Source organism: Electrona antarctica (assembly GCF_951216825.1).
Source record: "Electrona antarctica genome assembly, chromosome: 24".
In the NCBI taxonomy this organism is placed as follows: Eukaryota; Metazoa; Chordata; class Actinopteri; order Myctophiformes; family Myctophidae; genus Electrona; species Electrona antarctica.
In genome coordinates this window covers 22430691-22443871 of record NC_136803.1, presented here as the reverse complement: position 1 = coordinate 22443871, position 13181 = coordinate 22430691, and the positions used below count along the sequence as shown (strand labels likewise).

General features: G+C 42.0%; 1 long non-coding RNA gene across 1 annotated transcript; it reads left to right on the top strand.

Moving 5' to 3' along the window:
- Nucleotides 1-9485: 9485 nt before the first annotated feature.
- On the top strand, nucleotides 9486-11014 carry LOC306917288. The gene is made up of 2 exons (XR_013789136.1): nucleotides 9486-9704; nucleotides 9824-11014. It is a non-coding gene; the product is annotated as an uncharacterized lncRNA (long non-coding RNA).
- Nucleotides 11015-13181: the final 2167 nt, after the last annotated feature.

The window sequence follows — 13181 nt, the reverse complement described above, 5'->3', positions numbered from 1 at the left end:
TTTATAGTATAGTTTGTGTATTACTCTTGATGCAGCATATGTTTTTTCTTTTTTTGAGGTAAAAAGAAGTCCTTTGTCACTTCAGTGTCATTTAAATCAGATTTGCAGATTGAGGAACACTGCCTTTATAATAGCTGTTATATTAGCAGTTCATTGCTGGAATTTGAAATTAAACTACAAAGGGACAACTCAAAAGCACTATAAGACACCTGCTGTGGGCCCGAAGTTTACAAGTTTACAATGGTGTGGCGTGCTTGATTGGTTGCCTCTGCTACACTGACGGGTTCAAGTCTCATTCCTTGGGGTGGATGTGTCCCTTACCCGTTTCCTGACTGAGAGGTAAACATGGTAAAACAGCTGAAATTTTACCAAATCAAAATTAATGAAGTCAATATTGTGCAACCCTTGGTCAAAACAAATCAAAATGCGCAGATAACCTGTCCTGTATACACATGTATGTTGAAGTCTCATATGAAGTAACACATTTCTTAAAGCATAATAAATTGGAATTCTACAGTGGTTCTCAAAGTGAGGACCAGAGATCACCAGGGGGTAATTCAATTCCTAGGAAAGTTAGTTAATATAACATTGAATGTATCGATCTACAAGCTCACAACGTATTGCATAGCATCGCAATGTTTTGTGATCTTACAGTAGATTATTACTATTAAGCTAGGGAAAGAAGTGAGTGACATTTAAATAGTTTGGAAACATTTGAAAAACATTGTATGGGGGTCCTCCATGGCCACTTGGCCAGATATATTAATGTGGGCTATGAAAACCACTGTACACTACACTAGGCTATAAGACCCATAAGACAAGACCATGCAAATGAGATGTGAATCATGTGATCCAAAGTCCAGAGAATAATTTCCACAGTTTTTAATTTCACTGAAATTGCTTTAATGTGGAGTTGTAGCAGAAGGTAAAATTGATGACCTTGTGGCAAGTTTGAATTGCTAAATGTAATGCATGGTTTCAAGCACCAGAGGGTAGCATTGGCATACGTCATGTGTGGCCTTTAGATTGATTGATTGATTGAAAAATGTATTAACAGTTTGCAGAATTACAGTACATTTCAAGCACAAACTCAATACAAAGGCTGTTAACTGTGAGTGGACGACCCAATTAAGCATTACACTTGTTTCCAATAGGGTCCACAATGTTCAATTCATCAAAAACATTAGAGACGTACAAATAGACACTTCTATATAGACAAAGGACAGAACAGGAATTCATCATAAAGGAGGTAAAAAGGGAAAAGAAACATATACAGTGAGGGAAAAAAAGGGGTGGGCGGTGGGGGGGATTCACGTTCAGCTCCGTTCATTTGTTTGTTTTCCTTGGAGGAGCTGCGTTGGGTCCCCAAGTCGGCTCCGTGGCCGTACCTTGAGTTGGCTGTGTGGCCGTGACCGTCTCTTGTGTTGTCCTTGTGTTGGGTCCCCAAGTCGGCTCCGTGGCCGTACCTTGAGTTGGCTGTGTGGCCGTGACCGTCTCTTGTGTTGTCCTTGCGTTGGGTCCCCAAGTCGGCTCAGTGGCCATACCTTGAGTTGGCTGTGTGGCCGCGACCGTCTCTTGTGTTGTCCTTGCGTCCGTGTTTGAGGGATTCCGATTTTACAGGGGCCAGTTTCGAATTGCAGCCGTCCGTAGGTGCCCTTTGAGAGCGGTTTTGAAGGAGTCAAGGGATTCGCATGTCTTAATGACTGTTGGTAGGGCGTTCCACATTTTGGTGGCATAGGAGCGAAAATAATTTAGTCCCTTGTTTGTGCCGAATCTGGGTTGTACATGGTTCGTTGCACTCCCTCTGGTGTTGTGGGTGTGGACTTCGTTAACATTAAGGAAGTATCTAGACAGGTACATGGGTATCTTGGTGGTGTATCGAATCTTGTGGACCAGACCCATTGCAAGATGCTGTACTCTGTCGTCGACCCTAAGCCATTCCAGCCTGTCGAAGTGGGCAGGGGTTCGGGGGGCGAGGTCAAGTAGGAGCCTGACCAGTTTGTTTTGGGAAGTCTGGAGCCTGGTTTTAAGGGCCTTTGAGGTGCTGTGGTACCAGGAGGTGCTATATTTCATTATATTGGCAATTCGGCATTATATATATACTGGTAGGCTATTATAATATTGGTACTTGGTCCCTTTGCTGAAAATGGCAGATCAGATGTAGGCTCAGAAATGTTTGTTTCTCCTGTTTAGACATGTAGGCCTAAGTACCGGTAAGCAAACACCGTAATAATTGTGATTATATTAGGGTTATTTATGCTGTAAATTGAATTGTATTTCTGTGGTTTAGGTTCAAATAAAGTGCAAAACCCCAGCTCTGTTGCTGTTGGCTGGTCACAGCCAACACTGATGGCTGTGTGCTATCAAATAAATAAATAAATGGTAAATGGTGCATTTATATAGCGCCTTTATCCAAGGCGCTTTACATAGATTGTGCATTACATTCACCCATTCACACACACATTCATACACCGATGGCAGCAGAAACCATGCAAGGCACCAACCAGCACATCAGGAGCAATTGGGGGTTCGGTGTCTTGCTCAAGGACACTTCGACACTAACTCTGGGGGAGCCCGGGTTCGAACTAGCAACCTTGCGGTTACCATCCAGCCACTCTACCCCTGAGCCACCGCCGCCCTGATGTGATAGCACATCAGTGAGCTGGATGCAATCCTACCTGGAGGGGAGAGAACAGATGGTGGAGGTGAATGGAACAATGTCCCCCCCCTCCCAGAGAGCTGTGGCGTTCCACAAGGGAGCATACTAGGGCCTTTACTGTTCCTAATATATGTTAACGTCATGACTTCAGCTTGTGACTGCAACTTGTTCCTGTTCGCAGATGACTCGGCACTGCTGGTCTCGGACAGGGACAAACTGCAGGTTGAAAATGCCCTCAGCTCTGAACTCGGTAGAATCTGCACCTGGCTCGCTGATAACAAACTATCTTTACACCTGGGAAAAACTGAATCCATTCTCTTTGGATCTAATAGTAATCTCAGCAAGGCAAATGGCTTCTTGGTTAGAGTGGGTGACAATGTTATCACACGTAAAGATGAAATTACCTACCTAGGTTCCATCCTGGAGGCTAATCTTTCCGGTGATAAAATGGCCACCAACGTAATTTACAATTACAATTTACAATTTAGGCATTTAGCAGACGCTCTTAATCCAGAGCGACTTACATTTAAGCAATAACAAAAAGCATGGCATACATCACATGTATAAAAAGTAGTTATCATGAATCATGCGTAAACTAAGAACGTAACAGTGGAGTATCTATGTAAACTATACATACTATACTATATAATATATTATACATGTGTACTATAAAGTGCTATGACTACATAAAGTGCAATTCTAGAGCTGTCTACATAACAAGCTATAAGTCTGTTTAAAATACTATCTAAGTCTACATAATGTGCTATCTAAGGGGCTAGGCTAGGGCAAGTGCTACGGGCCATGGTGGAGTCTGAAGAGGTGGGTTTTCAGACTACGGCGGAAGATTGGGAGTGAGGCTGCAGTTCTGACTGCAATGGGAAGTGCATTCCATAGTTTTGGAGCCAGAAGGGAGAAGAGTTTGGGACGTGTGGAGCGTTGTCCCGGCGTTTTTAGTGAAGGTACCTCCAGCTTCCCTGCGTTGGCTGATCTGAGTGAGCGGGAGGGTTTGTAGGGTACGATCATACTTGTGAGATATGGGGGGGCCATGCCTTTGGTTGCTTTGAATGCCAGCATCAGAGTTTTGTATTCTGTGCGGGCAGCGACCGGGAGCCAATGGAGCGAGCGGAGAAGGGGGGAGACGTGTGAGAATTTTGGCTGGTTGAAGACCAAGCGTGCTGCGGCATTTTGGATCAGTTGGAGGGGCTTAAGTGCACATGCCGGTAGGCCAGTAAGGAGGGAGTTGCAATAGTCAAGTTTTGACAAGACTGTTGTCTGGATTAGGAGCTGGGCTGACTCCTGGGTGAGGAACGGTCTAATTCTTTGTATGTTGTAGAGTGTAAACCTACAGGATCTAGTAATGAAAAAAGTCAACCAAAGAACAAGATTCCTTTACAGGATCTCCTCTCCTCACTGGTCGACAAAAACACCTTGAAGACCTTAACAGGAGCCCTTGCACAAGGCTTCTTTGACTATGCATGCACCTCCTGGTACCACAGCACCTCAAAGGCCCTTAAAACTAGGCTCCAGACCTCCCAAAACAAACTGGTCAGGCTCCTACTTGGCCTCACCCCCCGAACCCACCTCACCCCTGCCCACTTTGACAGACTGGCATGGCTTAGGGTCGGCGACAGAGTACAGCATCTTGCAATGGGTCTGGTCCACAAGATTCGATACTCCACCAAGATACCCATGTACCTGTGTAGATACTTCCTTAATGTTAACGAAGTCCACACCCACAACACCAGAGGGAGTGCAACGAATCATGTTCAACCCAGATTCGGCACAAACAAGGGACTAAATTATTTTCGCTCCTATACCACCAAAATGTGGAATGCCCTACCAACAGTCATTAAGACATGCAAATCCCTTGACTCCTTCAAAACCGCTCTCAAAGGGCACCTACGGATGGCTGCAATTCGAAACTGGCCCCCGTAAAATCTGAATCCCCCCCACCGCCCCCGCCCTTTTTCCCCTCACTGTATATGTTTCTTTTCCCTTTTTACCTCCATTATGATGAATTCCTGTACTGTTCTTTGTCTATATAGAAGTGTCTATTTGTACGTCTCTAAATGTTTTGATGAATTGAACATGGTGGACCCGGTTGTAAACAAGTGTAATGCTTAATTGGGTCGTCCACTCACAGTTAACAGCCTTTGTATTGAGTTTGTGCTTGAAATGTACTGTAATTCTGCAAACTGTTAATAAAATTTTCAATCAATCAATCAAACATCATGACGACTCCAGAAAGCAGGATGTTTGATTGAGAACATGCAGGCTCAGAAATGTTTCTTTAAATAGTTTCTCCTGTTTTGACATGATCAGTAAGTATATATGTTGTTAAACACCTTAGTAATGATTCAGTGATTATATTTGGGTTATTTATGCTGTACATTTAATTGTATTTCTGCTGTAAATGGGTAAACTGGCCTTTGTTAGGCTCGACCTTACACTTCCAATAGGTAGCCTATCGATCTGTATGATAGATTTAGTAACCTGCTGGAAGGGAAACATAACTTGTATGTTTTAAATACAGTACACTTGTTTGCCTTCTACTACTAGAAAACAGTCATCGTAATATCATTAGCCTACTAATTTCATGATTATTTATCTAATTCAATTGAACCTGAAATCCTGCCAACATCACATGCAGAAAGGTGTCACTTTTTAAAATTCCTACATTGACATCGGAATAGTATATGAAGTTATGATATACTATGTGATAATAATTAAGTTGTAAAATACTAGTGCTCTAGTTAAAAAAAGAAAGTCATACAATGTCACAATGTGTTATTCTTGCTAGCCTAAAGCAAGCCTAAATTGGTCCCAGCACAGATGTTTTGATTGGTGTTTGTTGAAATAAATACATGAAATGTTAGTATTTTGGATTCAGTATTCATCCCCGGCCCTGGGGGTCACTCAGTACAAAACAGAATGCAGTTCACAAGGGTCTCAGCATATAATTGATTATTAATTTGTTATTTGTCATACATGACAAATATAAATCTGCCTTGTTTAAATGTAAAGTCTGAAATGAGTATACAGCTAAAGTAAAGTATTAAACAAGTACATTTATATTTCTGGTTGATTAAAAATGCTATAGTATTTATTAAACAAGAACATTTATATTTCTGGTTGATTAAATGTGCTATAGTTTTTGTCATCTAAAACTAAGAAAAGAGAGATGACAATAACTGGTATGCAATGAATGACATTACTAAGGCAAACTAAACAGCTTGTTTACTCAATGAAAGAGTAAATTCAACGACAACAATGACAGTGACACAGACTCAGAGAAGTCTTCCTTGATTCAAATACACCAGAGTAAGGCCAAGTGTGGACAAGGATGGACACATGCACACCGCACAGACAAACAGTCTGGTGAGACGTAGGAGAACCCTAGGCCACCCCACCCGTTTCGACTGGTATCAATGGACAAGACCGCAGTTATCAGTTAGGATCAGTACGATTGTTTCGAGCTAGTATGGGCATGCTCTGCCGACCCAACGGCTCAGTCTGTAGTTCTCCGTGATTATTTCGCTTGATTATCACTGATGTCCTCAGTGCCTGCAGTCCCCCAAGAACACACAAGGCAGAGAGAGCCTCCTGTTGGTCCTGGCATGACAGAAAGGAAAGTGGGCGGATCTGCACGGGGTGCCCCCTGGGCGAGGCGGTCGCTGGGGTGTGGTCAGCACTGGTTTGCTGCACCTGGCCGGCAGGTCACTGCGTTCCCTGTTGGCCGGGTGTGGCCGATGCTATAGCTGGTTTCACCTCGGTGATTGCTGTGCCCAGGGCGCCCCTCCACGGATTCGTCTATAGCTGGGGGCCTGGAGGAGAGGGGCAGTGACTTGGCCAAATCACTGCTGACCTGCCAACTGGAGAGTGTAGTTGTTAAGGGTTGAAACACGTCATGTGTTTTGAGCCCTACTAGCTGGCTCTAAGGGTCATGTGTTCTGAGCCCTACTAGCTGGCTCTAAGGGTCATGTGTTCTGAGCCCTACTAGCTGGCTCTAAGGGTCATGTGTTCTGAGCCCTACTAGCTGGCTCTAAGGGTCATGTGTTCTGAGCCCTACTAGCTGCCTCTAAGGGTCATGTGTTCTGAGCCCTACTAGCTGGCTCTAAGGGTCATGTGTTCTGAGCCCTACTAGCTGGCTCTAAGGGTCATGTGTTCTGAGCCCTACTAGCTGGCTCTAAGGGTCATGTGTTCTGAGCCCTACTAGCTGCCTCTAAGGGTCATGTGTTCTGAGCCCTACTAGCTGGCTCTAAGGGTCATGTGTTCTGAGCCCTACTAGCTGCCTCTAAGGGTCATGTGTTCTGAGCCCTACTAGCTGGCTCTAAGGGTCATGTGTTCTGAGCCCTACTAGCTGGCTCTAGGGGTCATGTGTTCTGAGCCCTACTAGTTGGCTCTAAGGGTCATGTGTTCTGAGCCCTACTAGCTGGCTCTAAGGGTCATGTGTTCTGACTGAGCCCTACTAGCTGGCTCTAAGGGTCATGTGTTCTGAGCCCTACTAGCTGGCTCTAGGGGTCATGTGTTCTGACTGAGCCCTACTAGCTGGCTCTAAGGGTCATGTGTTCTGAGCCCTACTAGCTGGCTCTAAGGGTCATGTGTTCCGAACCCAATTGCTGTCTGTCTAGTGTCTACTATGCTAAAGTGACACAGATACGGGGGAAACGTCGACCGAGAGAGACGTTTATCTCTTTTAACAAGTGTTGCTTTTTGTAGAGATATGTATGTGCGTGTGTGTTGTATTCTAATCATTTGAATGTTAATTAAAACATTTTGAATTACAGAATGTTGTCTTTGATTTTGTTCAGACTTACTTTCAAGTGTTTAGAAAAGAAATGTGCTTAATGACCAATTCCCATGGTTCTGTTTACTACTCTGACATTAGTTCTGGAATGTGTGGTTTTGTATAGCAGCGCAATCTCTTTACCTCAGCCTTTACCTCAGCCTCACCTGCTGGTCAGGTTACCTGGTCACCTGCTGGTCAATCTCTTTACCTCAGCCCCACCTGCTGGTCAGCGCACAGAGGAGCGTCTCTGTCATAGGCCCTTTAAGGTGCTGACAGTCAAGAAGGCATTATACATTGTTGATAAGCATACATTTTGCGTTGGCTATGTTGGTGTGTTGGTCATCTGCAGTCTACCAAGCTTTAGATGCTGAACATGTATTTCTTGTATTGAAGATGTATTTGTTTCCATGGCAGCACAAAAGAGAGAAATAAAAACACAAATGAAATAAACATATAGTGGTATCAGATATAAGATATAATCAATGGATACCACATTGTACTTCTAGGCATGTCAAAAGATATAATCAATAGCTATGTGTTCGACTCCCATCAGAGTCGCTAGCCGATGTAGGCCTACTGTATGTAAGCTCCCGTGTTTTCAAAATAAAAAAACATTTGTCAGATTGGGCTGTACCAAATAGAGAAATAACTTCAGGCTGTAGTCTAAGTAGCACAATAGGCTAGTGTTTTACTCATTTTACACTCAAGAGTTAAATATCTAATGATTAAGGGTCCATTTGGTTACCAACTCTCCATTTATATAGCTGCATGGGGACCACCTGGAACCCCCTCAATAATAATTTGCTTTTCATATCTGGTTTGGTACGGCCCAATCTGAAAGCAAAGATACATCACTGAAGGTTGAAGTGGTGCAACAGGCTAGTGTGCTTGGCTGTTAACCGAGAGGATGGTGGTTTGAGTCCACCCAATGTCGGAACTTTCCAAATTGTATTTTGAGAATTATCTGACAGTAGGTTCAGGTTTATGTCTGCAAAACAGTGAGTTAAATTTATCCCTCAGTTTACACCCAGACACACTGCCAGGGTCTTGAAACTGTGACCTTCTGCTCGCCAGGCAGCCACTATATCCATTCACCTGCAGCTGTCTACTTGGCCCAATCCCAATTGCCTCCCTCAAGCCCTGAGCCCTGAACCCTCATTGACTTTAGTGACGTAAGCTGTATAAGTGCTTGAGGGTGAGAGGCTGCAAGGGCTCCAAATTGTTGTGAAAGGAATGGGACAGCATTTTGAAGATGAGTCCCCATTCATGACACTTTGCATCACTTTTTAAAACCTGTCCTTATTCACAGCCAGTGCCTACATGCATGACATGTCTATCATGTCTATTTATGTCATTTTATTATTAGTTTCATAAATACACTTTCCTGTGTGATAGGGGTTGTAATATTCATATATAATAATATTCATCATAAATTGCATTTCCATATTATTTTACTTTGCTCATTAGTCATTTCTCATCATGTTTCCCTTATTATTATTATTGTTATTAAATATATAGCCTATCCTTCCATTCCGTCTCCCTTTGAGAACAGTGAGAAAGCTATATTGTGTTTGTTGACATTCTAACCGCGGTACATAACTAATTTGCATACTTAATTGATTGACGTTCGGAGGATCCCCCTCATTCCCCTGGTAACGCTATGAACTGTGGGTAATTTCTTTGCCAAAGTCAGCTAAAGTCAGCATCGATGCTGACTTTGGCAAAGGGCACATAAAGGGGCGGGGCTGAGCACTCACTGACTTACCGATTTCAAATGGGACATCCCTCAAGCCCTCGCAGACTTCACATGAACGCGCAGCTAAATCAGTGAGGGCTCATTGAGTCAGCAAGGGAGTGGATTGGGATTTTTATTATACTAAGCCACCCAGTTGAACCCAGGTTTCATGCCACTGACAGTTGCTAATCAATCAGTTCAGTGCCCCTATTATATGTCAAGCACATGGAAGCATGTTCATTGGGCAGTCAAGTGTCATGAATCAACTCTAGTCAATTTAGCAGGGGAGAAGGGGGTGGGACTAAAACAAAAAGGAGGACGCATGCCGGTCTGAGAAATATATGAAAACAGAGATGTTAAAGTGCTGATTATAAATGCAGTTAAATGTCACCAAACCGGAACTAATAAAAGGGGTGCGTATACCCGAAGGGAACTCTTTTGCCCGAACACTAGTACTACACACACACTGTGGAACAGAAGGAGGATGGATGAGAACCTTTTATTGATGATAACAGACAGAGGTACGCTTAGACATCAGAGATTTACATTCCTTCTTCACAAGTCTTGACCATTACTGGTCAATTAAAAAGTATGCTGTACTGTTTAATCCTAAACTAATGTGCCTTATCTGTTCATTTAGGTGTATGATGAGATCTGCACGTCCGCACCTTCCAAGAAATACAGACAACTCGGCGTCCCCCCTGCATAACTCTGAGCTGCCTGCACCCCCTATAGTTTCAATAAATGTATTTGTAACATTCTGTCTTTGTTTACTCTATACCGGTCCATACCTATGCTATGCAGAGCTGTGCTAGGTAGCCGCCGTTACAGTCATGCACACAAGGCCCATATGAAAATGAGATGTGATCCAAAGTCCAGAGAATAATGTCCTTATTTCACTGTTTATAATTTCACTGAAATTGCTTTAATTGTAGAGTTGTAGTAGCAGACTCTAAAATTGATGCCCTTGTCCTTGTGGCAAGTTTGAATTGCTAAATGTAATACATGGTTTCAAGCGCCAGAGGGTAGCATTGGCTACCTATAGCCTACCATACGTCATGTGTGGCATTTGTTTAGGTGCTATATTACATTATATCGGCAATTCGGCATTATACTGGTAGCCGTGGTAGGCTATTATAATATTGGTACTTGGTCCCTTCCATATATTCGCTGAAAATGGCAGATCAGGTGTAGGCTCAAATGTTTGTTTCTCCTGTTTAGACAAGTAAGTAGGCTAAGGCAAGCACATATTTTGTTAAACACTGTAATGATTCAGTGATTATATTTGGGTTATTTATGCTGCGAATTGTATTTCTGTGGTTTAGGTTCAAATAAAGTCCAAAACACCAACCCTGTTGCTGTGGGCTAGTCACATGACAACTCCAGAAAGCAGGATGTAATTAGTTTGATTGAGAACATGCAGGCTCAGAAATGTTTGTTTCAGGATCAGAAATGTCTGTTTGTTTAAATTGTTTCTCCTGTTAGACATTATCAGTAAGTACATATGTTGTTAAACACCTTAGTAATGATTCAATGATTATATTTGGGTTATTTATGCTGTAAATGTAATTGTATTTATGCTGTAAATGGGCAAACTGGCCTTAGTTGGGCTCCTTAGGCTACACTTAATCCTATAGGTATCCTAGGTAACCTGCTGGAAGGGAAACAACTTAAAAAGTATGTTGTAAATACATAAATGTTGCCTTCTACCCTTGTAAAAGAAAACAGTCATCATAATTATCATTAGCCTACTAATAATGTCATGATGTAGCCTACAGTATGCTTATTTTTAATTCAATTGAACCTTTTCAATGAAATCCTGCCAACATCACATGCAGAAAGGTGTCACTTTTTAAAATTCCTACATTGACATCGGAATAGTATATGAAGTTATGATATACTATGTCATTAAGTTGTAAAAAACTAGTTAGTATTTAGTACAGTGCTCTATAGTTAAAAAAAAGAAAGGCATACAATGTCACAATGTGTTATTCTTGTTAGTCTAAATTGTTCACAGCACAGATGTTTTGATTGGTGTTTGTTGAAATAAATACATGAAATGTAAGTGGTTGGATTCAATTTTCATCCCGGGTCACTCAGACAGAATGTAGTTCACAAGTATGGGTCTCAGCCTATAATTGATTATTAATTTGACATTTGTCATACTATGACAAATGTAAATCCGCCTTCTTTAAATGTAAAGTCTGAAATGAGTATACAGCAAAAGTAATGTATCAAACAAGTACATTTATATTTCTGGTTGATTAAAAATGCTATAGTTTTATTAAATAAGAACATTTATATTTCTGGTTGATTAAAAGTGCTATAGTTATCTAAAACTAAGAAAAGAGAGATGCCAATAACTGGTATGCAATGAATGACATTACTAAGGCAAACTAAACATCTTGTTTGCTCAATGAAAGAGTAAATGTGGCTAACAGAATTATTTTTTTTCCCACAGATGGTTTTAAACAATAGTCTAAATCTCAGTTTAGTCATGAACCCTGATCATCAGGGGGTATATCTGTAGATTCAGTCATTCTGACAGGGGTAGAGGTGTCTGATGTGGATTTTCATCCCTTGACCTGTCACCTCTCCCTTCAACCATAAATACAACCTCCAAATTCTTATTAGTGTGAAAAGCCGAGTGGCGCAAGAGAAAAGCAGAGGTTTCACAAGCTGAAGGTGGTTGGTTTGAATCTTGCTCAGGGTAAACCTTCAATTTCTGGCTTTTTATGGCGAAGAGTGCCGAGGAAGTGCGCCTCCCTCCTCGCTCTCACTTTTGGCTCTGGTGGAGGAGGGAGGAGCATTGGGGGAACACCTCCAGGGGGAGGATCTTTTTAGGAGCCCGCCTCTAGAGGGATGATCTTTTTTTGGGAGCCTGCCTCCTTGGGGAGGAGCTTAATTAATTTACATATTATGTAAAGCAGCATTTTTTATTTAATGATTTCACATTAGGTTGAGTTGTTGCTATTTATTTAATTTTTTTAGGTTTGAGTGTTCTTGGTTTTAGTTGGCTTTTTTATTTTTTGGTTTGAGGGTTCATGTTTTTAGTTGGCTTTTTGTTTTTTTGAGGTTTGAGGGTTTTGGTTTTTAGTTGGCATTTTTGTTTTGTTTGAGGTTTGAACCTATGACGTTAGGTTTATGAAGCCTAGTTTTTATCTATTGAGCCACACTGGCATGTAAGCTATAATCGGGAATGTATTACTTAACCCACATTCGAGAATTTAGATGGACAGTGAAAATGTGAGGTTTGAACACTGCACCTCCGGTTTCTAAGTTCCAGATTTATCTCTTGAGCCATACTGGGATGATGGATATATCGGCAAACGTCTTACTTGACCCACCTTTCAGAAATTAGATGAACAGTGAAAAGGTGAGGTTTGAATACTGCACCTCCGGTTTCTAAGTTCCAGATTTATCTCTTGAGCCATACTGGGATGATGGATATAACGGCAAACGTCTTACTTGACCCACCTTTCAGAAATTAGATGAACAGTGAAAAGGTGAGCTTTGAACACTGCACCTCCGGTTTCTAAGTTCCAGATTTATCTCTTGAGCCATACTGGGATGTTGGATATATCGGCAAACGTCTTACTTGACCCACCTTTCAGAAATTAGATGAACCGTGAAAAGGTGAGGTTTGAACACTGCACCTCCGGTTTCTAAGTTCCAGATTTATCTCTTGAGCCATACTGGGATGATGGATATATCGGCAAACGTCTTACCTGACCCACCTTTCAGAAATTAGATGAACAGTGAAAATGTGAGGTTTGAACACTGCACCTCCGGTTTCTAAGTTCCAGATTTATCTCTTGAGCCATACTGGGATGATGGATATATCGGCAAACGTCTTACTTGACCCACCTTTCAGAAATTAGATGAACAGTGAAAATGTGAGGTTTGAACACTGCACATCCGGTTTCTAAGTTCCAGATTTATCTCTTGAGCCATACTGGGATGTTGGATATATTGGCAAACGTCTTACTTGACCCACC